Source organism: Mauremys reevesii, linkage group 10 (assembly GCF_016161935.1).
Source record: "Mauremys reevesii isolate NIE-2019 linkage group 10, ASM1616193v1, whole genome shotgun sequence".
Lineage (NCBI taxonomy): Eukaryota > Metazoa > Chordata > Testudines > Geoemydidae > Mauremys > Mauremys reevesii.
In genome coordinates, this window is record NC_052632.1 from 32,371,256 (window position 1) to 32,398,764 (window position 27,509).

At 42.2% G+C, this 27,509-nt stretch overlaps 1 protein-coding gene across 2 annotated transcripts in view; it reads left to right on the forward strand.

Moving 5' to 3' along the window:
• The window catches only part of TLN2 (talin 2), a 355,208-nt gene that overhangs the window by 111,688 nt on the left and 216,011 nt on the right, over positions 1-27,509 (forward strand). The window contains exon 3 of one of the 2 annotated variants that reach the window (XM_039491188.1): positions 15,451-15,537. The exons of the other annotated variant lie outside the window; for it this stretch is intronic. The gene's annotated coding sequence lies outside the window, so the exon portion shown is untranslated. The remainder of the gene's footprint in view (positions 1-15,450; positions 15,538-27,509) is intronic. 2 annotated transcript variants of the gene reach the window in all.

The following is a 27,509-nucleotide window of genomic DNA, read 5'->3' on the forward strand; positions in this document are numbered from 1 at the left end:
AGATGCAGCGCGTGTGGGCACCGCGTTGGGGACCCCGGTCTAAAATAATTAATCATGATTCAGTGTCAGCAGTGCTTTCTTAAACGTTCGTCCGTGTCTGAGTGTAGTCCTAAAGCTAAACTGATATTACTGTGGTCTGTTTTTTGTTTCTGGGGCCTCTAATTTAATTTTAAGAAGTATCATTAAAACTCTAATTGTGTTCATATTGATTGTGGAATCTTATCAACTTTGGATAAGTAAAAATGTCTTTAAATATGACCCACAATGTTTCCTGCAGTTTTAAAAGATCACTTGAGTCCCACTCTGTTCTGTTATGTATCCTAGGCTTATTTAAAGTGCATGCCCACTCATAGAAATTATAACCTGTGCTGAGTAAGCTGAGGACCAAGGAAGGAAGTTTGTGGCACTACCTTAATCATTTTTACTGTTTGGAATTTGCGGAGGCTGACAAAATACAAAAAAGGAAAAACAGCTCTAGTTTGTATTAACTTGAATTAAAAAACCAAAACTCCCACACAGGAAAACACACCCAGGATTTTACAAACTTTTGTTCAGATGAAAATCCCAATAGTGTTGTTCAGAACGTCTTCCTTTTTATTTTTTTCTGCTGTACAATAAATCAAGTGAACTTATGCAACTAACATTTTGCCTTGGTATGGTGTAATACCAGTGGGTCTCAAACTTTTTTACTGGTGACTCCTTTCACATTGCAAGCCTCTGAGTGCAATCCCCCTAATAAATTAAATCCCCTTTTAAAATATATTTAACACCATTATAAACGCTGGAGGTAAGCGGGGTTGGGGTGGAGGTTGACAGCTCGCGACCCCCCATGTAATGATCTTGTGACCCCCCTGAGGGGTCCCAACCCCCAGTTTGAGAACCCCGGTGTAATACCAACTTAATACTTGTTTTGATTTTGACTAACTTTGTTCAGTGGAAAAGGTGAATGTGAACCGTTGGAAGTTATCATGGAAAAGAGTGGAATGTGACAAACTGCCAAGAAGTGTTTGAATCAAGTGATGATGGCTAGAGATTTATAGATAACTTTCACACCTTGAGATATCATGTTAGTTTAATAACAAATAAACTGCTCCTTTCTCAACATGCAGCTCAACAAGACACATTTCACAGTGGTTGGGAATAAAGCAAATGTGCTATGAAGGGATATTGCCATTCACTTTTATGCCCAGTACAGCTATGTAGCCAGTACAAATCATGTTCATTACACAGTCCAGAGATAGTTACAAGTAACTGGTATCCTGTAACACAGCATGTCCAGATACATTCACACTAGAGATTACTAGAGATAGAAGTATGTGTACCTGTGTCCATGGCTACTAACATTGCTACATATTGTTTGTAGTTGGGAGGAGATGGTTAGTGGTACGGTGATCGCTTTTCTTTGTTGGAAAATGTAGCTTACTCAGTGGGAGCATGACATGTAATAAACTGGAACTGAAGAAACTCCTCAAAACTCTGTCTTGCCTTTCTGTGCTGAACCTCAACATTAGAAGGGCCCTAGGACTCTAAGTCTGTCCTCTAAGTTTGTCTTACTGGCCTGTGAGTTGACCCGTCCAGTAACAGGTGCTCCCCAGAAATCTACAGCCCCAGAAACAGAGTGCTAGTGTGCAGAACAAGTAGGTAAATCTTTTCAGAATCCAGGTGTTAGAATTAAGATGAATCCAATTTGACAATGCAGTGCTTGACAGCAAGCAGTGCAACAGTGTTTGAAACTAGACTACCCCAGTAGCCCTGATTCCTGTGCCACTTAATTGTGAAAGAGAAGCTCTGCTCTGAAAGCTGTTCTGCTTTGAGTTTTATAACCACGGAGTTTGTGTGTACCATATTATGCATGTGCAGTGTCAGACCCTTAACAGGGCTTCACCTTTTGATTTAGCCAAAAACTTAAGGGAAAGTATTTCAGTGCTGCTTGTCCCACCATTAATCCTTGTTCTCTTAACTGGTTACCACTGGTGGTGATCTTAGCATCTTGGACACTTGGTTAGTCTTCCGTGTTATTATGAAATAAGCCTGCAATAACTGTAAAGCTCTATAGAGTAAGGATATTAATGCATTCAATTTTTCTGCCAACTTGAGTCCAGTACATGCTCTTTCTAGTTCCTAAACTCAAGCATCTTGGAAGATATATCTCAAATTACCTTTCAAATGACTACATAATCTGAACTGGCTAAACTCAGTATACAAGAATAGTGCATGGATTGACATGAGTTTTGAAGTGTTCAGTGCTTTTTTCAGCCGTTTTTATCCAGCCACAGAAAGGTGGCAATAGCTTAAAGCATTTACTCTTAAGAACATAAAAAGTGCTAGTCTTTTGCTTGGAAACATGACAACTAACACTTGAATGCTAAACTCAGTTGCAGAAGTAATTTGCTCTCTTGATCTCCTTTTGTACGTTTCAACGCCTTCCTGCCACTAGAATCGTGGAAAGAAACAATCTTGCCATGTAAACTCTCTCAGCACTGTGTAAAGCCATACATTCTCACACAATAATACTGTATCCAAACCTATTCAAACATAGTGGTCTAGTTTGGGTATTAGGAAACACTATTTCATTAGAAGGGTGGTGAAGCACTGGAATGGGTTACCTAGGGAGGTGGAGGAATCTCCTTCCTTAGAGATTTTTAAGGTCAGGCTTGACAAAGCCCTGGCTGGGATGATTTAGTTGGGGATTGGTCCTGCTTTGAGCAGGGGGTTGGACTAGATGACCTCCTGAGGTCCCTTCCAACCCTGAGATTCTATGGTTCTATGATAGTTCCATGTAGATCTAAGTGAACTGCTAGTCTGAAACCACTTATCCAGTGAATCCATTTCTAGTTAGAATAGTTTGCAGACACTTCTGTATTTAATCATTTGTTTTCTAGAAATCTGACAGTAATTCATGAAGACATATTTCATCCTGTGGGTTGCTTATAAATATGTGACTGGCATTACTTTGTATATTTGTACTGTTATTGCTCGCTGACTTGCATGTTTGTCTGCCCCAGATTGGATATTTACCAATCCTGGAAACAATTTTCAAGATAGCTGATGAACGCTTCAGGCAGGAATACTCCTGAAAATACATATTTATAAGTGTGTTTGTGATACTGTCCTCCTGGCGAACAGTCCCACAAACAACTTTCCTAACCTAACTTCATACTCTGCCTTTTGAATTCTGACCAAAAATCCAAGTGTGTTTTAGTATACCAGATGTTGGTCTGGTGAGAGTTTTATTTCTATCTGGAGCTTAGTCAACCATGCTGTTAGTCAAACAGTGTGGTTTGTTTTGATCATGGTAAATTTTGTTCCTTGCAGATTAAGGAAAGGTATGGAATATGACAATCACTAATTGTGTGGTATTGCAGTAGTTGTAATTGTCTAAGGTGCCTGAGGGAGCAGCCCAATCAAGTTAAAGAAGTCTTCCTTGACTATAGAAATTTGATTTTCCTTTGGTCAAACCAAGATCAGGTACTGACCTTTAGGGCACACAAAGGTGAACTTGGTCTCTAGCTTTACCTGAGGGAATTGATTGAACTGGGTATGGGAACAAGGGCCAGATTTATCTGTCGTAGATTGGAATACTCTTTTCGAATACTAACACAAATGGTTTTTTTAAAGGATCTAAGTGCCTACATTGTTGGGGGCTCAATAAACCTCTAGGTTTATGTAGCTTCCTTATTACAACTACACACCACTTGGGTAGGATGTTCAGGGCACAGGGGAGAAGCTCATAGCTGTTAATAGTACAGACACGACCCGGGTTATGGAAGACCCAATTTATGCAAATTCGCACTTACAGAAAAAGTTCCATAAGCCAGAAATAGGATTTTCGAGTTGCGGAAATTTTTGCGTAACATATGGGTATACGTTTCCGACTTACACAAAATCCGAGTTATGCAAGGCTTTCCGGAACGGAATGATTGCGTAAGTCGGGGGGGCGTATGTAGTGAGACGATAGAAGCTCCTGTATTTAACTTATTGACTGCACTGGCACAAGATATCTGCATTAAACAGAACCTTGTAGAGAAAGAGGGAGTTCTATGTAGTATTTCATATAAATATCTTGCCCTCAGATTAGCTGTTTGATATTAACCTGCCCCAAGCCAGGAGTTTAAATCAAAGGAAATGGAAAATAGCAAAGATAAGGCTCCTTGAAGTAACAGAGTGAGGGGAGCTATCAGCTGGGGAGTACCCCCTGTCTGGGTCCAGCTAGGTTAGAATGGCTTACTCTTCCCAAGGCTGAGCCTGAGATCAAAGTGGATACTAAACCTCAAAGATGCTAGAAAGAGGAAGGAGGGTTTGAGTGTGTGGCCAGAGGCTACCAAGCGTGTCAGTGAAAGCTGATTGACTGAGACAGGGACAGCAGGACAGGCAGCTTCTCCCTGCCAGAGATAGAGTTCGCTGGGCTGAGGAGAATTTATAAAAGCTGTCAAGGAGAATTTGAGGTGTAAGACAGACCCTTGGACCCATGTACTTTCTATTGGTTATCCTCTACTCTACGTGCTTTGTATTTTGGAGGAATGAATAAATAAGGCTTTGTTTCGAAGATGCTTATACTTCTACTGTCACAAGCTCCTGAGGGGAGCCTGTTACAATTCCCAAAATCAAGATGGTCCTGTGTTAGTAACATGGCTGGGAATCTAGGCGGGGTTTGTGTGTGGAACACACAGTTCTATCCAGATTGAGGTGCAGGAAGCCGGGTCTGTCACCTAACAGATGCACTCAAAAGGGACTAAAGACGTCTATATTGCCCTTTGTCCGGTGGCCGTTACAATATTCAAAGTATGACTTACAGGCCTGTGACTGTAAGTGCAGGGACCCACCTTTTGGGTCATGTTGGAAATCAGACTTCACTCAGTTTTAGAGATTGTAGTAGTCAAGAGAGCAATAGTCAATGCAGTGCTTAGTGAAAAATCTAAGGTATGTTTAGAGCTGTTAAGATCTTGCTATGCCTCTGTGTGTTTGTTTCCTTTAATACTGCTTTGGAAATGCTCCAAGCTCACGCAAGCAGGCATTGTAAACTTAAAAATTGAACTAATTTACTCTCCAAAGACCTTGCTGCGACTGAGTGTTCTGCATAGAATCCAGGGCTGGGTCACACATCCCTTAAGCATATTTGGGGAAAGTTACCAGCTAGCTGATTGGTTCCATATCATATGTCATCATAAAGGGTTGATAAACTTGATTAATCTTAACACAAGTCTGACTTCTTGCTTGAGAGTATTCAAAGTCTGTGATGCTGTTGAGTTGCAAGGGATTTGACTTGAGAGTGGGAAATCAGTTCATTGCAGCATGAGTGTCCTGCTTAGTGTTTAGGGGTTATGCTTTCAGTAGAGAAGTACTGAAACTATTCAAATAAAAGTTCCTCTGCCCTTCCACTCCCAGGAAAACTATGTTCAATATCTTATTTGTGTTTTTTTTAAACTGCTTCCAGATTGTCCAGCTGGAAATGAAGGATAGTTTCCAAATCAGGAGCAAACAGAGTATAGCATATGCATATGGCACTCTGATGTGGAAACTGTATTATTTCATTGCAATGTTACCTGGCTTTGTTGTACTACCATGCATTCTATCATGTTAGTGAAAATTAGGCTTTTAAAACCAGAAGTATAAATATATCTGTCCTGTGCTTAAATCTAGAGCCACCACACCTGCATTAAATGAAGAACAATTGACGATGATTAGACTGTAGTTAACTCCTTGTATTAGAGATGGCAAGTCCAACACAGTTAACGATGGCTAATACTTGGCCCTCTCTGGATTCTTTCTATCTGTAGCAGTTTTCAGAGGGTCCATACTATTCGCATAGTGACAGAGCAGTAGATGGATTTGACACTTGGCACTTCCTAGTGCCTGCCTGGCTTATCAGAAGGGCAGTAAAGCATGACTACATTCTACTTCAGATCACTCCTTTGAATCAGTCAGACTTACTTTGTGTCATCAAAGGAAAGGCATTCATTTTGATGCCAGGATGACATACCGTTCAGGACAAATGTGTTTCAGAGAACTTGCCAAGAGAGACTGTACAGGAATATTTGCAGCAACCACAGCGTTAATAAATTATTTAAAATAAGGCTGACTGAAATTTTAGTAAATCTTTCTTTTATTTATTTATTTATTTTAATTGACTGAACTCTACATGAAACATGACTCCGCATTTCTTCTGGACAAAACCAGAGCCAATTTTCAATATGTCTAGGTACTGTACTGTTTGAAGTTAATATGGGAGTCCTGATGGGAGTTAAAGAAAGCCAACCTCTGCTTTATTCAGAAACTTAATTCCAGTACTTGAGTAGTCCAAGAGCAGGAGAATATTTGTGTTCTAGGATTCCCCCATAAAAGTTTCTCTAGGATAAACTATGAAAAAATGGAAAGACAAGACAGACATTTAATATCAGAGCAAATTCAGTACTTAACTAGTGATCGTAAAGGTCAAGATATCTCTTGTACTGACTAGGGAGAACTGATTAAGACTAACGTAGGTATTAAATCACACACGTTCCTTTGAAAATATAGTGGAATGAGCAATTCTAGTATCCTAGTTGATTCTATACTGTGAAATACATACCACTTTCTCCCGTCTTTGGAGTGCAGATGTGGAAATTTCAGACTCAACCTATTGACATATACCCTCTTGGAGAATATTTTACTGTTTTCTTGTGGGATTCATGTCATATTGTTTTAAAAATACATTAATTTATTTCAGTTATTGCATTATTTCCTTCCCTGGGGACTGCATCTTGACATGGTGGGAAGGCTTATGTGTTCCAATGACCCTCAGACTTGTGCCCATGGGAGTTTTAACTCCTGATAGGGTCGCCCAGGCCAAAGGGTAGGTACTAGACGAAAAGCAGTCCGCTGGTCATCCCCCTCCCCCCCCCCCCCCCAAGATTGGAGCTTGAGTGATAGGCCAACAACTTATTGATTCAAAAAATGTAAGTTACAGAAACACAACAAGGTAGCCATTCTGCCAAAAGGATAGCAGAGCCTTGTTTGGGCCTGAGTGGCGTCTGAAGTCATGAGAAGGATTCAGATTTGGAGAGTTGCATTTTTTTGGATTAAGGGACTGAATAAAAGCTACAAAACTTTGTATAATTGCTGTTGATATGAAGAAACCAGTCCAATTAAACACACTGTCACATGGTCCAGATGCTGCTGTTGGTTTTTTGATTTGTTTGGCCATATTTGGTGGCTGGGCATACTGCTCTTAAGCAGAGAAGCAGAGGTGTAGCCACTCCTGTTCCTGATAGGAGAATAGACAGACAGGCTCTATTTTAGGCTCCTGTCTCATCACAAGATGCACTTTGGAATGGGTGGGGTTGTCCCAGAGCAAAGGCAGAAAATCTGGAGTAACTAAAATTGAAAGTGGATCTCGGGTGATTGGTGTGTGCTATGGGAGGGCACCACTGTGCATACATCGAGCGTGGAAAACTAAAATAGGGCTGATGGGAGTGGTGTTCCCTGGTTACTGGAAGCCCAGGGAATTCTTAAGAGGACAGACCACATGGCCTGCATGTCAGACCTTTTAATGTATTTTGGCAAACAGTTGACTTGGGAAAGGTTCGTCTTGCAACGAGGTCCTGATTTAAAATATGTCCAGCATCTTCTAGTTGGAAAAAAACAGAAACCACAAACCTGGAAAATAAGGTTGCTTTACTGCTCGGAAGGAAGATCCAAACAGACTTGCAGAGCGTTCATTCCATCTGTTTGGTCCTCCTTTAACAAGCAAAAAACAGTAGAGATAGTTGTGGAAATTCATAAAGCAGCCACCTAGGTATCCATGTTCCAAGTTCTGTTTATACAAATGAAAGGTTGTTGTCAACTCAAAGGATTATACCACTGAACTCATACTTGGTATTTTCCTTAAAGCGTCAGCTCCTACAGTCATGTGAATATATGAAAATATTATTTTTCATTTAAAAAAAAGTTTATAGTCTTCATGGTTGTGGAGAAAAGCTTGAAATTGTGACATGAATATATCTGTAAGACTCCAAGAACCAGAAGGCAAATAAAAAACCCAAAATGTGATGTATTTATTTTTTAGGGAGGGTAATGGCTCATGCTCTTTAAACACTTTGGGATTGGTAATACTACAGGTATCACTGGGTGCATTGACTCTCTGATGCTGCAGCTAGCGATTGGACACTTAGTTCCCAAATGTTGGATTTCTAGGGCATTGGGAGTTCACAAGCATTTGAACTGAGAAGAAACTGAAGAGCGAAGTTGTTGTTTTCTCTTGAGATCTTCTATACCTGTCCAGACCACTTCCCTGGAATGCTTGGTGCAGTGTCCTTGATCAGTCGCTCTTTTGGTTTCAGAGATATTCAAGCTTGCTTTAGCTAGTACTGATCTTGAAATTCCAGATTTCTTTGAGCAGGTGAACTCTTCATTCCTTACATGTCCTATTGAGATGAAAAGGTTGTCTTCATCTGCTGATAGAGAAAGGAATATAAAGAAGAAAAGAAAATAATTAAGAAAATACCCTTCCCCCCTTCTGTAATGAAAGTGACTGAAAATTTTACATTGCAATATGAATAACTAGTCTGAGATCCGGCTAAATATGCAAATCTTATAATCTTGTTCACAGATGGAACCACACTGTTCATTCCAACAAAAGCTTCTTTCAGTAACAGTTTAATGCCCAGGTCATAGTCTAATATTGTTCAGGTTCAAGTGTGCAACAGAACTGGGTACCAGGTTGTCCAAGGTCTTTGGGGGAATCTAAATTGAAATGACAAAAGCAGCTTCCTCATAGCACAAGTAAAGATAGTAGATGGGACATGGGGGAACAGGTGGTAGGCCCATATACAGTCAGTCACTGATGCACAGTGTTGCTGATTCATTCTGTTTTCTGAACTGGATTTTGTTCAATGAAATGAACTTTCTGCTCATGCGTAGCAGACAAGCCCTACAATGCCTTGCAGAGTGGCACTTCAAATAAATAAAAGGTGATTAAGGAAGCACTACGTTTTGGTTTTCAAAGGAACATACTCACGCATCATTTCAACTTGGTTGCAAGAAGATGAATTGCATTTAGCATCTATGGATTGTCCGGTATTTGGGAGAAAATCTTCTTTCTCTCTTCCTCACCATTCATCCCACTGACACCCTTCCCGGATGATATAGTAAGAAAAAAAGCTATTTTGGTCCCTAACAAGCAAAATGCCAAAACATTTGAGTCTTTGGGGTGCTTAGTTAGTCAGATATGACAGAGTTCAATTAGAATTTGCCATTTTTGTTTTTTTACAATATTATTTTGTTCAACTTCTGTAACTAGAACATCTTACTGGTTTCAGAGCACAGTGCAACACCTAGTACTGCTCCCCCGCCCCCTCCCCCCAATCACTGTAATTGAAATGTAGTTTCAGGCGTAAATGAGGTTGGACTCATATTTTAATCAGTGTTTTGCCTATTAAGCAAGAGTAGTACAGTAAGTGTTTTGGTGTGATTGCTTGATGTTTCATGCTAAGTGTTGTTATAGCACCTTAGAGGAACATTTATATAAAATATTTAAAGCTTTATCTTAATGGCTTTTGGCAGTGAGCCGTTATCCAAATGAAAACCATTTGGAAACTCTTAGGATTTAAGTCTCTCCAAGATAGTGGCATGCTGAGGTTTGTGACAACTATTTGTGGGATGTGAATTATTCTGGTCTCTGCATAAGTCCATAGAAGTGTCTTTTCTAATCCAGATGTGGGTGCTGAAGTTCTGGAGTGTTCATTCTGGTAAGGAGTTGATGTTGGTGTCAGGAGAGCTGCATCATTACATACCACTGACTCCCAGCAATGCCAGTGTAATGTACATTGGTTTAGCAGATTTGCTCTGAAGGAAGGGAGAAGCAGTTAGATGTCTTTGCAGTGCTCTTCCACTTACGCACCAAGGTAAATTAGTAGTTAACTCAGAACTAAACAGTGTGGATTTACACTGGTGTGAGTAAAATCAGAATCTGGCCCAAGTTTCAAAACTGATAGCTTTAGTTTATTCTTTTATACAAGGAGGCATATCTGCTGGTTTGGGAAGCCATTTTTATCCAACTCTTATAGAGACAAGTCATTATTTTAATCAGAGTATTGGTTTTAAATGTGTTCCATATGATAAATACCAGTGAATCTTGCTATATGAAGATCCCACATTTTGATCCCCTTAGAAAAAAAGGCTACTCAATTCATTTTATTTATTTCTGTGTTTAATAAGGAAGTTTGCATGACTTTCAGCAGGATCTTACTGAGAGATGTGTGGCTACTTCCAGTAACCATTCAGATTTTGTTGTTTCCTTTTTGTTTTAAAAAGCACCCAACTAAGGGATAGTTGCACCTTGCACACATTCTCTTTCAGCATTTTCTGACACAGTATTTCTTCATTTGATTTACTTGCTGCCTCATGTTGTTGTGACCTCCTGACAATTACCATCTGCATTTCTGGATAACCACTAAAAATCTCAACTAACGTAAGTTTCTAATAAAATAGTATTTCTTTATATGGATTGTGTTATCAAAGGGTCTCAAATTGCATAACAAACCTTAAATTACGTCCCTCCCTTCTATAAAAATGGGAGAACTGAGGTATAGGTGAAATAATTTGCTCAGTTTTTAAATATTTTTCTGAGATTCATTTGTACATCTTTATCTAAATGTCTGCTGAGGTGGAATTTCCATCTTGTCTGACACAGATATAAGGCACTGAACCGAACAGGAAATTTCTTATGAGATAGTTAGATTTTACCAGTACCATTGTCTGTACATGCGCTACTCTTAATTGCTTTCAGTACTGAATTGCTCTATGGCTATTGCTTCTATGGAATTGCTGTTTAGAAAGGTCAGTAGCTCTTTTCCATGGTTATATGTAGATGCTTATTGCCACCACTTTGCCTTCCGTGCGACCTGTTGCATGCCTGGCCAGACTGGCATTTACAGTTCTTAATTATGGGTGATGATATTCTTCTTGCCTTGCAAAGATGGTAATACGATGAACAGCCCATTGTACATCAGACCTAAATATATAATAAGCCTCCCCACATTAGTTGATGCGGAAGAATGTAATGGAATTACAGTACACCCTCGCTGTAGTGAAGCCCTGGGGAATCCAAGCCATTTGTTCATTATAGCCAGGGGTTCATTATAGTGAACAAGCCCTGAAGGGGAGAGGGGAGGTGACTGACACCTCAAGTCCTGCAGTGCGAGCTGACAGCTCCCCCAGCTACTCCGCACCCAGGGCAGACAGCTCTTCTGGCCCTGGGGCATGAGGAGATGGCCCTGGGGCTGGAGGAGCTCTAGGGCCTGTCTGCACCAGCAAGGCTCAAGGTGGGATCCAGGGACCAGGTTTTCTATAGCCCAAGGTTCATAATTGTGAAGGGCGTTGTAACAAGGGTGTTGTGTACGCAGTGTTCTGAGAATGTTGTATGATCAAAAGCATCAAATGTAAATAATCAAATGAAATGAGGGGGCGGGGGCGTTGTGGAAAGAGATGAACTGTTTTATAGGCAGCAGAAGGAGCATTATGTAGGTACCACCTAAGTCCAAAGCCACAAGGGGACATGGTTCCTTTCTTGCAGGGCTAAGGAGCTGAGCTGCTGGGAAAGATCCCAAATGCGATGAAAGTGGAGTTCTGCTCTTGCATTTTGTACACCCTTGGGCTTGGCAGCCGCTTTCTCCAGCATCTCGAGATTGGTGTGCAAGCCACTTGTGACCCTCATGCTGCTCCATGCCCTGAATTCCCCCACTCGTAGTCAGTTACGTAGCCTCCTCTCCTGCAGTGCTCTTCAAGAGGCAGGCTGAGGAGCAAACAGTCATCTCGGTTTGTATGACATCTTGTCGACCGTTAATATAGCTGTTTGAGTGGCTGCAGAGCCTTATGTACGTAGCCCTGTTGCTAAGGAAAAGAAACAATTCTGAAGTGCTGATAGTTAATTAAACTTCATATTACTCTGTGTAAGTGGGGAAGTATTATTCCCATTTCATAGCGGGGAAAGCAAGACACAGATTTAGTGACATAAGTAAGACCATAGAGCAAACTGGTGGCACAGCCAGGACTAAAATTTAGGAATCTCTGAATTGCAGTCCATGTTTGGTTAGCTAGACCATCTTGCTTTTCCACAGCATCATATAAATAGGAAAAAGATCCATGAACTCAAGGGAAATTTTTTGGCAGAAATATATTCCAAAATCCAAAAACATAGTATAAGTGAAAGATAGAATCTGTCCATGTAATCTTAGTAAACCTGCAATCATAATTTCCTTAAATCTATTGCAGTTAGCCACCTTGCTTTTGAGACTCATGATGTGAAATCGCTAGGAAATGGTTTTGTAACCACAGATGAGTCATCCACCTCAAGTGTACAATATGTCTTGTGTAGACTCCTGCAAAGGTATTGATTTAGGAATATCAGACAGTCTGCAGTGTGCTTAACTTTTTTCTTTTTCTCTTTTCATTGAACTAACATCACCAGTACTCAGATGAATAATTTAGTATGATTGGATATTGCAGTGATCAAACTACAGCTAAGCTAAAAATAAGAGTTGGTGTAAAAGCCAGTCAGAAGGTCCTGTTACATGTTGTAGGTGAATCTGGATTTAAGTAGTATATACTCATGTTTTTTCCAATAAAAAAGGTTAGACTTCAAGTAGGGTCACATTGTAGACCTATGAAGGATTCAGGGCAGATAGTGTGCTGAGCAAGGCAAGCTTTAGGCAGTTCAGTTTCCTCTTCTGGCTTCGTTTCAGGAAATGAGGACAATAGGATGAACAAACAATGATTATACATTTTTAGACTCTGGTTAGCTCTAATTATCACTTTGAGAAGAAGTGAAAAGTAAATGCTGTCACAGTGGCAACAAATCTTGTTGAAAAATAAACATACAAAGTTCTTTCTACAGCTGCCTAATATTCAGATGAAAACTAAAATAAAACATTGGTGAAAGCCAAAAAACAAAACAAAACAAATAAAACCCAACCATAAAACGTGTACAGTGTGTACTAATTCTCCATTTCCTAGAATGTAAATGTTCTGGGTTTCCTAATACAAGTTCAGGTAATTCCTAGTTTCAGCAGCATGCACAAGGTGGTAGCCCCCCACTCGGTGTTGCTTCTTGCTAAAATAAAACCCAAAATTATTTTCTTCAATGCTCTTTACTAATATCTTCATATTTAGCACGTGCAACAAATACCTTCTCACACATGTGAAAGGGCAACGAACTTTCCCATATGTCTGGATAAAGCTTCTTTGAATAGATACACCTCTCAAAGTGATCTGAAGGCCAACACACTGGCTTTGTCAGAGCAAGTTTAAGTCAGGAACTTCTCACTGAACATTACGCCACCATGGTCTCCCCGGTTACATCAGGATTTTTAGAGTGCCAGAGTTGATTGCCTTTGCTTGAGCATCACAGAAATTGAGGGGTAATGTCCAAGGTGACCAGTTTCCAAACCGCCTGGGTCAAAACCAGCATCTTACACTGAACTAGGAAAATGTTTGGTGGATATGGATATCAGGTGTCATATACTACTAGCAAGAAGCAACAACGAGTGGGGGGCTGCCACCTTGTGCGGTAGCTGAGGTTTCAGTGGTCTCCGAATATAATACACTCTTCATACAATTAGTTTTCTATGTAGATGTGGAAAAGACCAGGCTTACAGTAACTAAGTCACCAAATTAAGGTGAAAACACTCTTGATTATTGCATGATAATCTAAGAAGTTGGAGATCCAAGAGGGTCCCAAGACTGTGCCTCTTACCGGCATTTTAAATTCTTTGTTAGTAGCAGTGAATGTGAAATACAGTGTTGGGGTAGTGAGATGCAGGTGACCGTAATACTGTAACTGGACACTAATATTTAAAGTCAAGTAACTGACACCTTATAGAAATTTTCAAATTTGCACAAATTGTAATGCTTAATGCTACCTCAGGTAGCTGATGAGTTGAATCTAAAATCGAACGCTTGTGACATTTGGATGCCGTTTGATGCAGTTGTGGGCTAACACCTTTACTCTTGAGTAGCATCAGATAACTTCTACAAATATAATTGTAAAAAGTAGATGGGGATCTCTTGAAAGTAAGGACCTAGCACAATCAAGGCCCTGTACTGACTGGGGCTTTTGGGTGCTATTGTAATATGAATACATGTTTATAATAACACCTATGCAATTTCTGCATTCCAACTAAATTCTTTGTACACAAACCTCCTAAGGGAATGTATTATGTATACAAAATTCTGTGTGTTAAAGATGACTTTGAGCAGAAAGATCCTGAATTTAAGCGAGCAGTCCTTAGGGCACAGGATGGCTGCTTTTATTTGACTCTGTTTAGTTGAATATTCTAGTTGCTTTACCATAGGTCTGATCTACACTTGAAAGTTGCACTGGTCTAATTATGTTGATTAGGAATGGGATTTTTAAAAAAAAATGATAGTTATAATTTATACTGGTACAATCCTTAATGCGGATGCAGTTAGGCCAGCATAAAGCCGCCTTATACTATTATAGTATATTTCCTTTCCCATACAGGAAGAGCTATACTGGTACAGATCATTTTCTTAACCAACATAAAGTAGTTCAATCCCTGTAAAGTAGATGCAGTTAATTTTACTAGTATGGCAAAAAGGGTACAACTTTCTAGTGCAGACAAGGCCATAAATGTCATTCTCTTTATAAAAAGAAATGTAGACCAAACCAAAACGTAGATGGTCAAAATGTGGAACAGAGTGCAGTAATGTGACTTTGTATATATTTCAGTCACTGTACAGTGCCAAGAACTTGGAATGGATACTAAAGAAAAGGATCAAGAAATATACATATTTTAAAAAATACACTCCGTTCTCATTGAATATCTGAGGGCTTGCTTCTTCTTGTCCCTTCATATTGCTACACTTGGAGAGGTTGCCACAGCAAAGAACACCAAGCTGTAATTTTTGCTGGTGTTCAAAGAAAAAGTACTGCTCTTCTCATGGTTCTTCAGAGAAAAGATTAGGCTCAGTGACTTGTTTTTTGTCCTTTGCAGATGAGAATGAAACCTGTATGCTAAGGTTTTGTTTTTTAAAATTAGAAACAGAGGTTATTCAATTCACTTTTTCAAACTTTTTAAAAGGCTTTGTCTTATTTGTTTCAAATCATTATATTAATATTGTATTAATATTAAAAACCAATATTGTTTCAAACCAATATTAATAAGTTGTGTCAAGGTACTGAGCTGCACTTGGGTCATGTCTCTTTGAACACCAGCTTTTAAATGTCAGTCTGCATATGCGATGTGGAGACCTACATTTAATTTCATTCTCTTAAAATTGCATCTGAACAGCTCTATTCTTATTGGCACTGAAAATTCCTGACTCATGGAGAAAAAGGAAACTCATACTTTCCTGAGTTACTTCCTTCCCAGTGTGCTGCAATGAGGCACTTGAAGACTAGAAGTGAATGGATTGTGAATAAGAAAGTAATTTATTTATTTCCTGATGTTACAGATCTGGTGACTGGAAATATTCCCTATGGTCAAGCAACACTTTCAACCAACCTTGTTTTTTTTTAATTAAATGAACTTAAATTTTGAGGTAAGATTTCTCTTTACTTTTACTTGTAAATTTGAATGGCTAACGATTGTTCAACTTCAGTGGGAGCTCTAGTGATCTAAAACTTACTTTAATACTTCTAAAGAATCTCTTCAATTTATCTTCTGCCTGGAGGCTTTAATCACCATAGTACTTTCTTTAGAAAAATGTATGAACTGCTCAAAGTTCTGGATATGTTATAAAAGAGAAATCAAGCTGAAGAGTAAGTGTAGTGCAAGTGCATTGTCGGCTTCAAATAAACATTAAGTGAATAGAAGCCAGAGGAGTCTAATTAGTGAAGACTACGCTGGCCATGCAAGTTACTCACTATTTTTAACTGTCTCCAAGAGGAGCATGGGGTATAAACATCCAGTAAATGGTTTCTTCAAGCAGTGGGATGAAGGACTAGATCTTTACTTGGCATGGGAACAAATACAGTAACTCCTCGCTTAACGTTGTAGTTACGTTCCTCAGGTTCCAGGGAATTTTTTTTTGCCAGACAAAAGACCACACACACACACACACACACACACACACACACACACACACACTTTTAAACAAACAATTTAATATTGTACACAGCAATGATGATTGTGAAGCTTGGTTGAGGTGGTGGAGTCAGAGGGTGGCATATTTCCCAGGGAATGCCTTGCTGCTAAATGATGAACTAGCACTCGGCTGAGCCCTCGCGGGTTAACACATAGTTGTTAATGTAGCCTCACACTCTACTAGGCAGCATGAATGGAGGGAGAAGACACAGCATGGTAGTGGCTGCAAACATTTCCTGTGGAAACTGAACATGATGATGAACCCATGCTATCTCACTGGAACACACCACTCCCTCCACTTTCCAAAGTGCCGGTGGTGAGAGAGGGGGTGCATGTGGTGTGTGTGTGTGTGTGTGTGACAGACAGAGACACACCATGTGTGTGTGACAGAGACGCGCATTGCCCCTTTAAGTACGCTGACCCCACTGTAAGTACACTGCCTTTTTAAGTAGATCAGCAAATTGAGACAGCAGCTGCTGCCAGCAAGCTCCCTCTGTCCTGAACTCTGTCCTGTCCCTCCCCGCTCTGTGGAGATGGGGTACAGGAGAGAGGGGAGGGGGACACCCTGACATCAGCACCGCTCTTCCCCCCCACCCCTCTGTACAGCAAGCATGAGGCTCCCGGGAGCAGCTCCAAAGCAGAGGGGCAGGCACAGCACATGGCAGTGGGGGGAGGGACAGCTGAACTGCCCGGGGATACCCTGCTGGGCGGCTGCAGCACAGGGAACTTAGGGTGGCTGCCGGTGCACCCTGGTTCCAAGCCCCCACCAGCTAGCTCCAACAGGCTGCTCTTTCTGCAAGCAGTAGACAAAGCAGGCGGCTGCTAAACAATGTTATAAAGGAGCACTGCGCAACTTTAAATGAGCATGTTCTCTAATTGATCAGCAATGTAACAACGAAACAACATTAACCGGGATGACGTAAAGTGAGGAGTTACTATAAGTCAGAAGATGACTAGGTGGGGTCCATATTAGTAGACTTTGTGTAAAAAAAAAAAAAAAAAAACATGGAAGGAACAGGGAAAATCATGAGCAGACAAATTTCATATGGTGGAAAAGTCTGTTTGAATGCAGAGACTTTTGAGGCCTTAAGAGTAGCAGCCATGTTAGTCTGTATCCACAAAAAGAACAGGAGTACTTGTGGCACCTTAGAGACTAACAAATATATGGGCCATCTTGATTATCACTACAAAAGTTTTTTTCTCCTGCTGATAATAGCTCATCTTAATTAATTAGCCTCTTAGACTTGGTATGGCAACTTCCAGCTTTTCATGTTCTCTGTATGTATATATATCTTCTTACTATATGTTCCATTCTATGCATCTGATGAAGTGGGCTGTAGCCCACGAAAGCTTATGCTCAAATAAATTTGTTAGTCTCTGAGGTGCCACGAGTACTCCTGTTCTTTTTAAGGCCTTGTGTACTTTGTTCTGAGCTGGCCGAAGTGAATCTTTTTGTTTTTTTTAATGGCAGCTATGTGTGTAAAATGACATGTTACTATGTGGAAAGGACACAAATGGCTACAGCTGTACTTGTCACTTCAGTTCACTTTGTCATTCTCTGAAGTGGTCAGGCAACTTGGGAGTTGAAACAACTTTAAGATTTTTGCTGGGAGGTGACAGGACTGTGTGGACATCCTGCTTTGAATCCACAGTTTACATGCTAATCATGTGTGCTTTGGATTCTTGTGTATTCAGGAATAAGATGAGAATTTGGATCACTTAAGTGAAGACAAAGCCACCACATGATCTTACTCTGTCCTTCCTTGGCACCTTTTAATTGTTTGCTTCTTCCCACATATATGATACCTAAATTCTAAATTGTAAGCTTCTCAGGGAAGGACCTTGAGCTGCTTGTTTCATGAAGTTCCTGATAGACATTTGGTATAAAACACTCCTTTTATGAATTAAAAGGAGTGCTATTTTTTGACAGCCTTCTAAAAACAAGTGTTGGTCCTCAATTAAAAATGCGTGCATGGTAGAGGAATGTCTGTGTGGCTATGGAGCCCATGAGTCTAAAGGTCTATCACAAAGTTATGTGGCCAACTGAAGTCTTCAATTGACAAAAATACTTGTATATGCTCATATTGCACACTGCCTAGAATGGTGACAATATACTGATTAGGAAATGTAAATGCTTCCAAACTCTCAAAATTCTCTCTAGTTTAACTGAACAAGTTTCTTCAATATTTCCCAGTCAGGCTAGAAAGTTTCTCAATTCTGGATAGACTGTACAGTTGGGGTGCTTGGGATGCCGCCCCACTCCAGAAAAGGAAGGGGACAAATCCGCACAATCAGTGGAAAGGCTCCAAAGCAGCAGCGGCACTACAATTTACTTTACTAACTCAGCAGCCACAGTAACACAGTCATAGGGCACTTCCAAAAGTTCCCTTAATTGAGCGTACGCTGCCATGCTTGGAGCCATTGCTCCTCATAGTCTAGTACAGACTCGGGGGTCGTGAGGTTATTACATGCAGGGTTGCTAGCTGTCAGCTTCCACCCTCAAGCCCCACTTCACCTCCAGCATTTATAATGGTGTTAAATATATATATTCAAAACGTGTTTTTAATATACAAGGGGGGGGTCACACTGAGAGGCTTGCTGTGTGAAAGGGGTCGCCAATACAAAAGTTTGAGAACCAGTGGTCTAGTATGTTAACAATCTTTGGTTTTTTTTCTGCCACCCATCACTGTAATATCTGAGCATCTTTTCTGTAAAATTGATAGTAGTAGCCAAGTCTCTGGTAGATGTCATGAAGTCTCAGGGACTTCTCCCATGGTGGGATAAAAGCAGGTGTTTTTTAAAATTGTAGTAACTCTATTTAATATTGATTTTGTTTTGAGGATTGTTTGGTTAATTGGTGCTTTTGGCAGTGGAAATGGAGCATAGTCTAGTGAAAGTCTTTGTGAAAAGGCCTGCTGGAAATGGAAGATTTTGCAGTACAGTAACTCCTCACGTAACGTCCTCCCGCTTAACGTTGTTTCGAAGTTACGTTGCTGCTCCGTTAGGGAACATACTCACTTAAAGTTGTGCAATGTTCCTTATAATGTCGTTTGGTTGACTTTACAAGGGAGCATTGCACAAGTTCCTCTTCTCCGCCTCCTCCCCTTCCCTTCCTCTCAGCGCTTTCCCTGCCGCCAAACAGCTGTTTGGCGGTGCTTAGGACTTTCTGGGAGGGAGGGAGGAAGTGGGGAAGGTGCCTCCCCCCGGAACGCAGGGGCTTTGGGGACTGCAGGGCCCTGGGCTAAGGGGGTCCTGCGAGCATGGGCTGGAGGACTCAGGAAGAGCAGGGGCAGCTGCGCAGCCAGCAACCGGAGAGAAGCGGCACTTTCCCCTTCAAAGCTGGCTGGAGAGAAGCGGTGCTTTGAAGGGGAAAATGCCGCTTCTCTCCAGCCGCTGGCTGTGCGGCTGCCCCTGCTCCTCCTGAGTCCTCCGGCCCGTGCTCGCAGGGCCACATTCTGAAAGGGGCTTTTTAGAGCTGCAGGCCAGGGCCCCGAGGCCCCCTTAGCTCAGGGCCCTGCAGCCACTAAAGCCCCTGCATTCCAGGTGGCCCTGCCTGCCGGGGTGGGGTGGGGTGGGCAGCTCCCAGAATCATGGCCATGAGGGCAGTGCCGCGCTGCACAGAGCCACCTGCACACCCCCTGCACCAAACAGGAGCTGCCCCAGGTAAGTGCTCTGCACCTCCTGCCTGCCTCAGCCCTGAGCCTTCTCCCGCACCCCCACCCTGATCACCCTCCCACACCCTAACTCTCTTCCAGACCCTGCACCCCCAGCCCTGAGCCCCAGGGGTAAGCTGGGGCACCTCCCCACGACACTACAGTACAGTACTGTACAGTGTGTAATGCCTTTTGTCTACCCCCAAAAAATTTCCTTGGAACCTAACCCCCCGCTTTTACATTAAATCTTATGGGAAAATTGGATTCGTTTAACATCGTTTCACTTAAAGTTGCATTTTTCAGGAACATAACTGCAACATTAAGTGAGGAGTTATTGTATTTCCAGCAGAGTTTCAGTCTCTGCATTCACCTAATCACAGTTGTTTGTATTGCCTTATTTTCAGTGCTACATATTTCTTTCCCTTTCCTTTATTTACAGCACTTGCTCTTGCTTTTTCTAATGCACACTCCCAAACAGAACAGATTAGCCTGACAAGGGTTTGCAGAATAAGAATACAAGTTACTTGTTAAATCAAGCAGAATAGGGGTACTAAAGTTGCTATTGCTGCTTATCCACAGCAGAAAAGGTACCTAAAGTGGAATTACAGATGAAGTACTCAAATGTTTAGTTGAGACTCAGGTCTCCCATGAATGTAGGAGCAGCTGTGTCAATATCTGTACACCTCCAGCCGTTGTTTAATTTATTGTTGGTAACTGATATTTCCACTGGCTTCTGAAAAAAGGTAGAAATGTGAGTATGTAACTCAGATGAATGTAAAGCTAACACTAACTGTTCTAGAGCATCCTTATTATCTGTGCTAAGCCTGCTGGAAAATAGCCTTATAACAATTCTTAAATAGTTGAGGACCATTTTGTGGTTTCATTATTCTAAGGATCCTTTAACTTAACGATATCAAATAACGTGAATAAAAATCTAATCAGTTTTCATTTTAGAAGTTGATTAAATCATCTCTTAATATAGATGTATTAAGTCTGGTTATACAACTGGCTGAGCTGGATTGGTATCTACTGTAGCAATCAGGCAGAACAGGTGCTGTTGCAGGAGTATTCTTGGCTTAACCATAAGAAAATCCCCAGGCAATATTTGCAGTTTGTTTTTGTTTGTCTGATTTATAAGTGAATCACTCAAAGTACACACAGATTTCTCTCCTCTCTGACAGTAACAGCTAGTGCTGCTGCCTGTATGTATAAGTGAACTGTACAGTAAGTGATACTCAGAATAAAATCACTGGAGCATTTTGATTTCCTGTTTTGCTCTTGATGTTTAGGAAAAAATGCATCCAAGAGGACAGGGAAAACTGTTGCATTTTAAGCTTAGGCTCCCCAGCTTGAGCTTGTTTTTCACTGTTCAGGCGTATTCTATGATGCAGAGTAGGGGTTCTCAATCTTTTTCTTTTTGAGGCTCCCCCAGCATGCTATAAAAACTGTAGGGCCCCGTGGGGGCCTAGATGCTCACCTTCCTATTCCCCCCCTCGCCAAAAAAAATGGATGTATGCAGTATTGAAGCATCTGGATAAATAATGTTACATTAGATAAATATTGCTCTACAGCCGTTGTCATTTGTTCAAGTCATCCATCTTAACTGTCAGAAGAGAGATGGAATAAATCATAGAATCTCAGGGTTAAAAAGGGACCTCAGGAGGTCATCTAGTCCAACCCCCTGCTCAAAGCAGGACCAATCCCCAGACAGATTTTTGCACCACATCCCTAAATGGCCCCCTCAAGGACTGAACTCACAACCCTGGGTTTAGCAGGCCAATGCTCAAACCACTGAGCTATCCCTCCCCCCCATTAAGGTTAATATTTTTTCCTCTCGCCCCTCCCGTGGGTGGAAGCAGGAAGTATAGATGCTGTGTTAGGAAGGATGGTAATTTATATCACTTTACTTGAGTGATGCTGCATATGATATGAATAAAATGATGACTTCAGGTAGAAACTTGGTTCACTGACAATTCCCAGCATTAAGTTTAAGAGTGTAACGATTGATCTGGTGTGTGAAATGAAATAAGTTTTTTATCAGCCCTCCAGTTGGAGGGCTGATGATGTATTAGTCTGAATAGGGAACTTTTTTTAAATTATTTTTGCTTCCAGATATATGGATGCTGCTAAACTGAAAGAATAAACTTAATCAAAAAATGAGCTTGAATGGTTCTATAGGCGCAATGGGATAACAGTATGTGCTAGAAATAGCAGAGAAATCACCATTATGTCCCATTTGAAGTAATAGATGGAGATTAGAGATTTCTTCCTGAGTTCCATCACTGAAAACTATTCATGCATTGTAGAAAGGTAAATCTCAAGGCCCTTGGGTTGCACAGGCATCTTCAAGGAAAGCGGAATCAGAAACTGTGAAGAATTCAGCTGGTTTGGTTGAAAGTAAATAGGAATTCTACAAATGGATCATACAACATAGAGTCATTCTGAGTATTAGTTTCACCAGGGTTAGCGTCGGAAGTGCTGTTATAAATTTGGCCAAGCAAACTGCTCCATGCCTTCCCACCACTACCCAGTCACCTTTCTCTGTCATCCCTGGATTGGTAACTACTGTAGCAATCAGACAGAACAGGTGCACTTGCAGGAGTATTCTTGGCTTAACCATAAGAGACTCCCCCATCTCCATTCAAGGGATGAAGACAGGAAGAGCATGGGTCATTATAATAGCGTACGTATACCATCATAGGTCCTTTGGGGTTTCAGAAATAATTTAGCTGTCAGACTGAAAGACTGTCTTTGGCAGTAACAAGCCTGGCTGAACGGAAAAGCTGATTTGTCATCTTGTCCTTCAGGTTGGACTGTCTGACAGTGGAATGACTATCTTTAAAATAAAGTTCCTGAAAACTCTTGAACTTAGCTACCAGTCAAGAGAGTATCACTTTGAGAATCATAACAGAACAGGAAACACACTTAGTACTGATACGAGCAAGGCAATACCTGAAAAAGAAGGGGGATTAGGTTGTTAAATTAAAAAAATTACCATTCTTGGGTTGTAATCAACATACCTAAATGTCTTAAATCTGGAGATGTCCCTTCATTTATCCATTCCACAGCACAAAGCATTGGTTCGATAGACAAACCAGTTCTTTAAAGAGATTAACACATTAAAATATGACCTATTTTTTAAAATGAAGCCTTTAAATGCAATCAAATTTCACTAATTTGGGTCCCCATCTGAGCCATTTCATCTGTCATTCTTACGGTTTGTTTAATCAATTAATGTCCTCCTTCTAGTGGAAACGATGTTCTGTGTGGTGATAGTTTTGTTACAGAACCAGTACCTGTGCTATCATGCATGAAATTATTATGCATAGTTTCCCTGAATTTACAGCTGCACAGCAGATCCATGGCATAACACGTCTCTCAAGTCTCATTCGGTATCCTATCCTAGATGTCTGTGTGGGCCTAATTTTTAGGTCCGTGGGGTCAGCGTGATAGCTATGTGCACTTGCACGCCTGGACTGCTCCTGCCAGCCGCTGCCCCCTGCTGTGTGGTGTATGCACTGCGGCATGAGGGGTTGAATTTCTCCGCATATTTGCTATGCAGCATGCACCACACAGCAAGGTGGTGGCATCTGGCAGGAGCGGGACATGCAGCCACACTGACCCCACGGACAGGGAGAAAGGATAACTGACCCAAGCCTGAGACAGTCCAGTTGTTTTCCCCTCCTGGATCCGATACTTGTCATCAGGTCATGAGCATACTTCCCTCTCGGGCCTCCTAGTCTCTACTGACCTAGAGAGTAAGAAATTTGACCTGAGAATAAAACCTCTCGCATAACATCAGTGAGCACTAACTAAAAGGGCCCCCGAGTGGCCTGCTACATTTTTTGTAGACCTCAAATAATCCAGAACTGGTGCAAATAGCAAAGATTCTTTTAAAACAGCGGTTCTCAAACTGTGGGTCTGAGTTTCTTTTAATAGGGTCACCTGGGCTGGTGTGACTCCCTGCCGCCGGGGGCAGAAGCTGAAGCCCGAGCCCCATTGCTCAGGGCTGAAGCCAACACATGGGCAACTTAACTTCACTCAGCCCCCTGTGGAATGGGGCCATGGGCGATTGCCTTGCTTACCGCCCAGTAACACCAGCCTTGATTCTAGACTCTAGAATAGGGGCAGGAAAACTTTGTGGCCTGAGGGCCGTATCGGGTTTCAGAAATTGTATGGAGGGCCGGTTAGGCCAGGCATGTGTGGCTGGACTCCCTTTCCCCCACCCCCTGCTTCGCGCCCCTGACTGCCCCCCCGGGACTCCTGTCCCACCCAACCCACCCTTCCTGATGGCCCCTCTGGACCCCTGCCCTATCCACCCCCCAGATCCCTGTCCCCTGACCGCCCCTGGACTCCCCTCCCTAACTGCCCCCTTCTGCCCCTTCCAACTCCCCCTCTCATTCCTGACTCCCCCCCCCGACCCCTGCACCATCCATCCCCCCTGCTCCCTGACAGCCTCCAGAACCTCCGCCCCCATTCAATGCCCCTATTTCCCGCCCTCTGACTGCCCCGACCCCTATCCATACTCCTGGTCCCTGACCACCGCCCGAACTCCCCTGCCCTCTATCCAACCCCCCTCTCCCGTTCCCTGCCCCCTTACCACACTGCCTGGAGCACCAGTGGCTGGCAGTGCAGCTGCACTATGACAGGCAGCCACGCCGCCTGGCTGGAGCCAGCCATGCACCGCGCAGCACATAACACCTGGTCAGGCCGGGCTCTGCAGCTGCGCTACCCCAGGAGGTTGTAGCCCCGCCGCCCAGAGCATTGTGCCGGTGGCACAGTGAGCTGAGGCTGTGCGGGAGGGGGAACAGCAGGGGAAGGGAGGGGCCGGGGGCGAGCCTCCTGGGCCAGGAGCTCAGGGGCCGGGGAGAACGGTCCCACGGGCTGGATGTAGCCCGCACGCTGTAGTTGGCCCACCTCTGCTCTAGAATCTAGAATAATACAGGACACAGGGGTTGTGTAGTAATTTTTGTTGTCGGAAGTGGGTTGCAGTGCAATGAAGTTTGAGAACCTCTGTTTCAAAAAATACTTCAAAATTTGTCTGAATTGATACAGAAGCCACTAATTTGGAGGCTAAAGCCCTTGTGGTTACATCTGTGTAGTAGTCAGGTTGAGTTGCGTTGGGTTGCAGGGCTCTAGCCTCTCTGTTGTACCCACTGTATTAAGTCCAGAGATACAACCCCCAACCTTGGTTAACATCTCACTACGGATAGTTGCAGCAGCTGCTATGAGTTGGGGGACTTGAAATAAGACCCTGAAAGTGACCATCTCATAACAAGTGAGGAACCAGAATGAATCGAGATTTCTGCCAGCAGCGGACATCATCATTTATAACAGCTTGTTTGTTTGTTCTTTCTGTGCTGCCTGATTTTAATTTTTCATCTCATTTTCTCTTTTTTGAATCAAGTTCATATCCTACATCAGTAAGGTATGATGTGAATTCATTTTGAAACCCTGAGGACATCTACTTGGCATTTTAAAGTAAAATATGAATGAGTAGGATATAGTGGTTAGTAGCTAGACTTAAGAGGGATAAAAAGTTATAAGAAAACATAATTTGACTTTCTTTTGGCCTTGAGCAGTGGCTGTAAGGTAAACCTTTGGGAAATGATGAGAGTTTGTATAAGCAAATAAAGTAAAATGGCATAAGAGACAATGCATTTTTCATACGATGGAATGTTTTTGTAGGAACTTCTAAATGTCATTGCAGATTAGTGTGGACAACAGGGACGCAAAAGCCTTTAAAAAGTGGGTCAAGTGATCTCATATTTATGTATAAGAATTCTAGTGTCAGCTTAGGTTGTGTAATGTCAAATGAATACAGTTCTTCAATATTCATATGCCTAGGGTTGCATTTAGTGCAGTATTTAATAATAAATTATAAATAAAATATACTCTGAAAATCAAAACAGTTCATGACACTCCTTTTATTAATTGCATTAGTAAAAGGCAGAGGGAGATTTTTATTAATATCACCAATTGTAATTAATTTTTGTTCATGAGTAAGGTTAAGATTTTTGTCCCTGTTGTTTTTAGTAAAGCTCAGGGACAGGTCGTGGGCAATGAACAAAAATTCACGGAAACCTGTGACCTGTCTGTGACTTTTACTAAAAATAACCAGAGGGAGGGAGACTAATCTCTGGGGGTGGTGAAGCCTGAGCAAGGGGGACTGACAGCCTGATCCCTGCTGCCGGAAGGGCTGACAGCTCCAGCCCCCGCTACCTCTGAGTAGAGACCCAGAAAGTGTTGCAGCTGCTTTGGTGGCAAAGCTGCCTTGGGAACCGCTGTGAGCACAGGTCACTTTGTCTGCCTGATCCGGCACTTGCTGGCCCCCCTCCACTCCTATCCTGGGTTCAGGGGTGGAAGGTCACTATATATATATATACACACACACACCCACATACAGAGACCATGAAAAGGTGGGAGTTCCCCTACCAACTCTAAGAGGCTAATTAGTTAAGATGAGCTATTGTCAGTAGGAGAAAAAAACTTTTGTAGTGATAATCAAGGTAGCCCATTTAAGACAGTTTGACAAGAAGGTGTGAGGATACTTAACATGGGGAAATACAGGAGAAAGTTCATTCTTCTTGCAGTCTAGTGATCAGGACAGAATGGAAGGGTTAAATGCTGAGCAGCTCTACTTGATCTAGGGGGTTTCTTCTATTTCCTGGAAGTTGATTGGCCAGTCTTGGGCTAGAAAGAACAAAGGATGATGTCCCATGGGACCAAGAAATCGTGTTGGCAGACTCTCAGGGCCCAAGTCTGGTGGTGGGGCTGGGGCCCAAGCTCTGTCCACACTGCAAAACAATGGAGTTTGGGTCCAAGCATCCATGGGATTCAGGCTCGAACCCTCCACTCCTGAGGGATCCCTGGAGACAGGGCCCAGGCCTACGTTCGACAGAACTTTTCTATAGACATATAGGGGTTTGAGCTTGAGTCTGAGCCTGCCCCTGTGTAGGTTCCTTGGGCCCAGCACACTGCAGGGGTCACTCTCAAGGGACTGGAGCATAGACTAGACCCTGTGGATCTATGATACATGGAAATAAGCTTTGCTGAGAAAAAGAAATGCAAGTATGTAATGGACCTAGGCATCATCGGAAGGGTGGGTTAATGTTTGCTGAAGCTTTCCAGGAATGTTGCTGCTGGAATCTCCCTGTGAGCGCATTCAATGAAGTGATAGATTTGACCTCCTGTTAGCAGGCAGGAAATGTCAACGCACTAGACTAATTATCTAATTGAACTATAGCACAACAAAACAAGTGTGTGTAATTAACACTTCTCTCTTTACCATAATGGTAGCAGTCTCTGTTTAACATCCATTGTGGTTTCTACAGTGCTGTTGAATCCGGTTTTCAATCTGTTTAGTGAAACCCCCCTCCCAAACAGACTTCATGGGGACCACAGCCATCTGACTTGTGATATCTCTGGTTTTTCTCCTGTTCTTTCTAGCTGCGAGTCCTCTTGTCCTTTGTCTCTTGCAATCTTCTGCAAGTCATCCTGTATCCTCCTGAGCTCTGAACTCTGGGTATCTTCATGGGCTCTTCCCCTCTTCTTATAGGATTAGCTGCTCTTCTCTTCTTCCTTGCTCCCCACCCCCCCTTCAATTACAGCCTGCTGTGCCCCTTCATTTTCGGCACACCTGTTCCTGAGCTCTTCCTTCACTAGCTGGTCTTTTCCTCTGCCTGGATTTTGTAGTCACATGCTTCCCTCTGGGCACTTTCCTCACCCAGCTGTCTCCCCTCTGAGTTCTTTAGTCCAGTTTGCATCTGCAAGT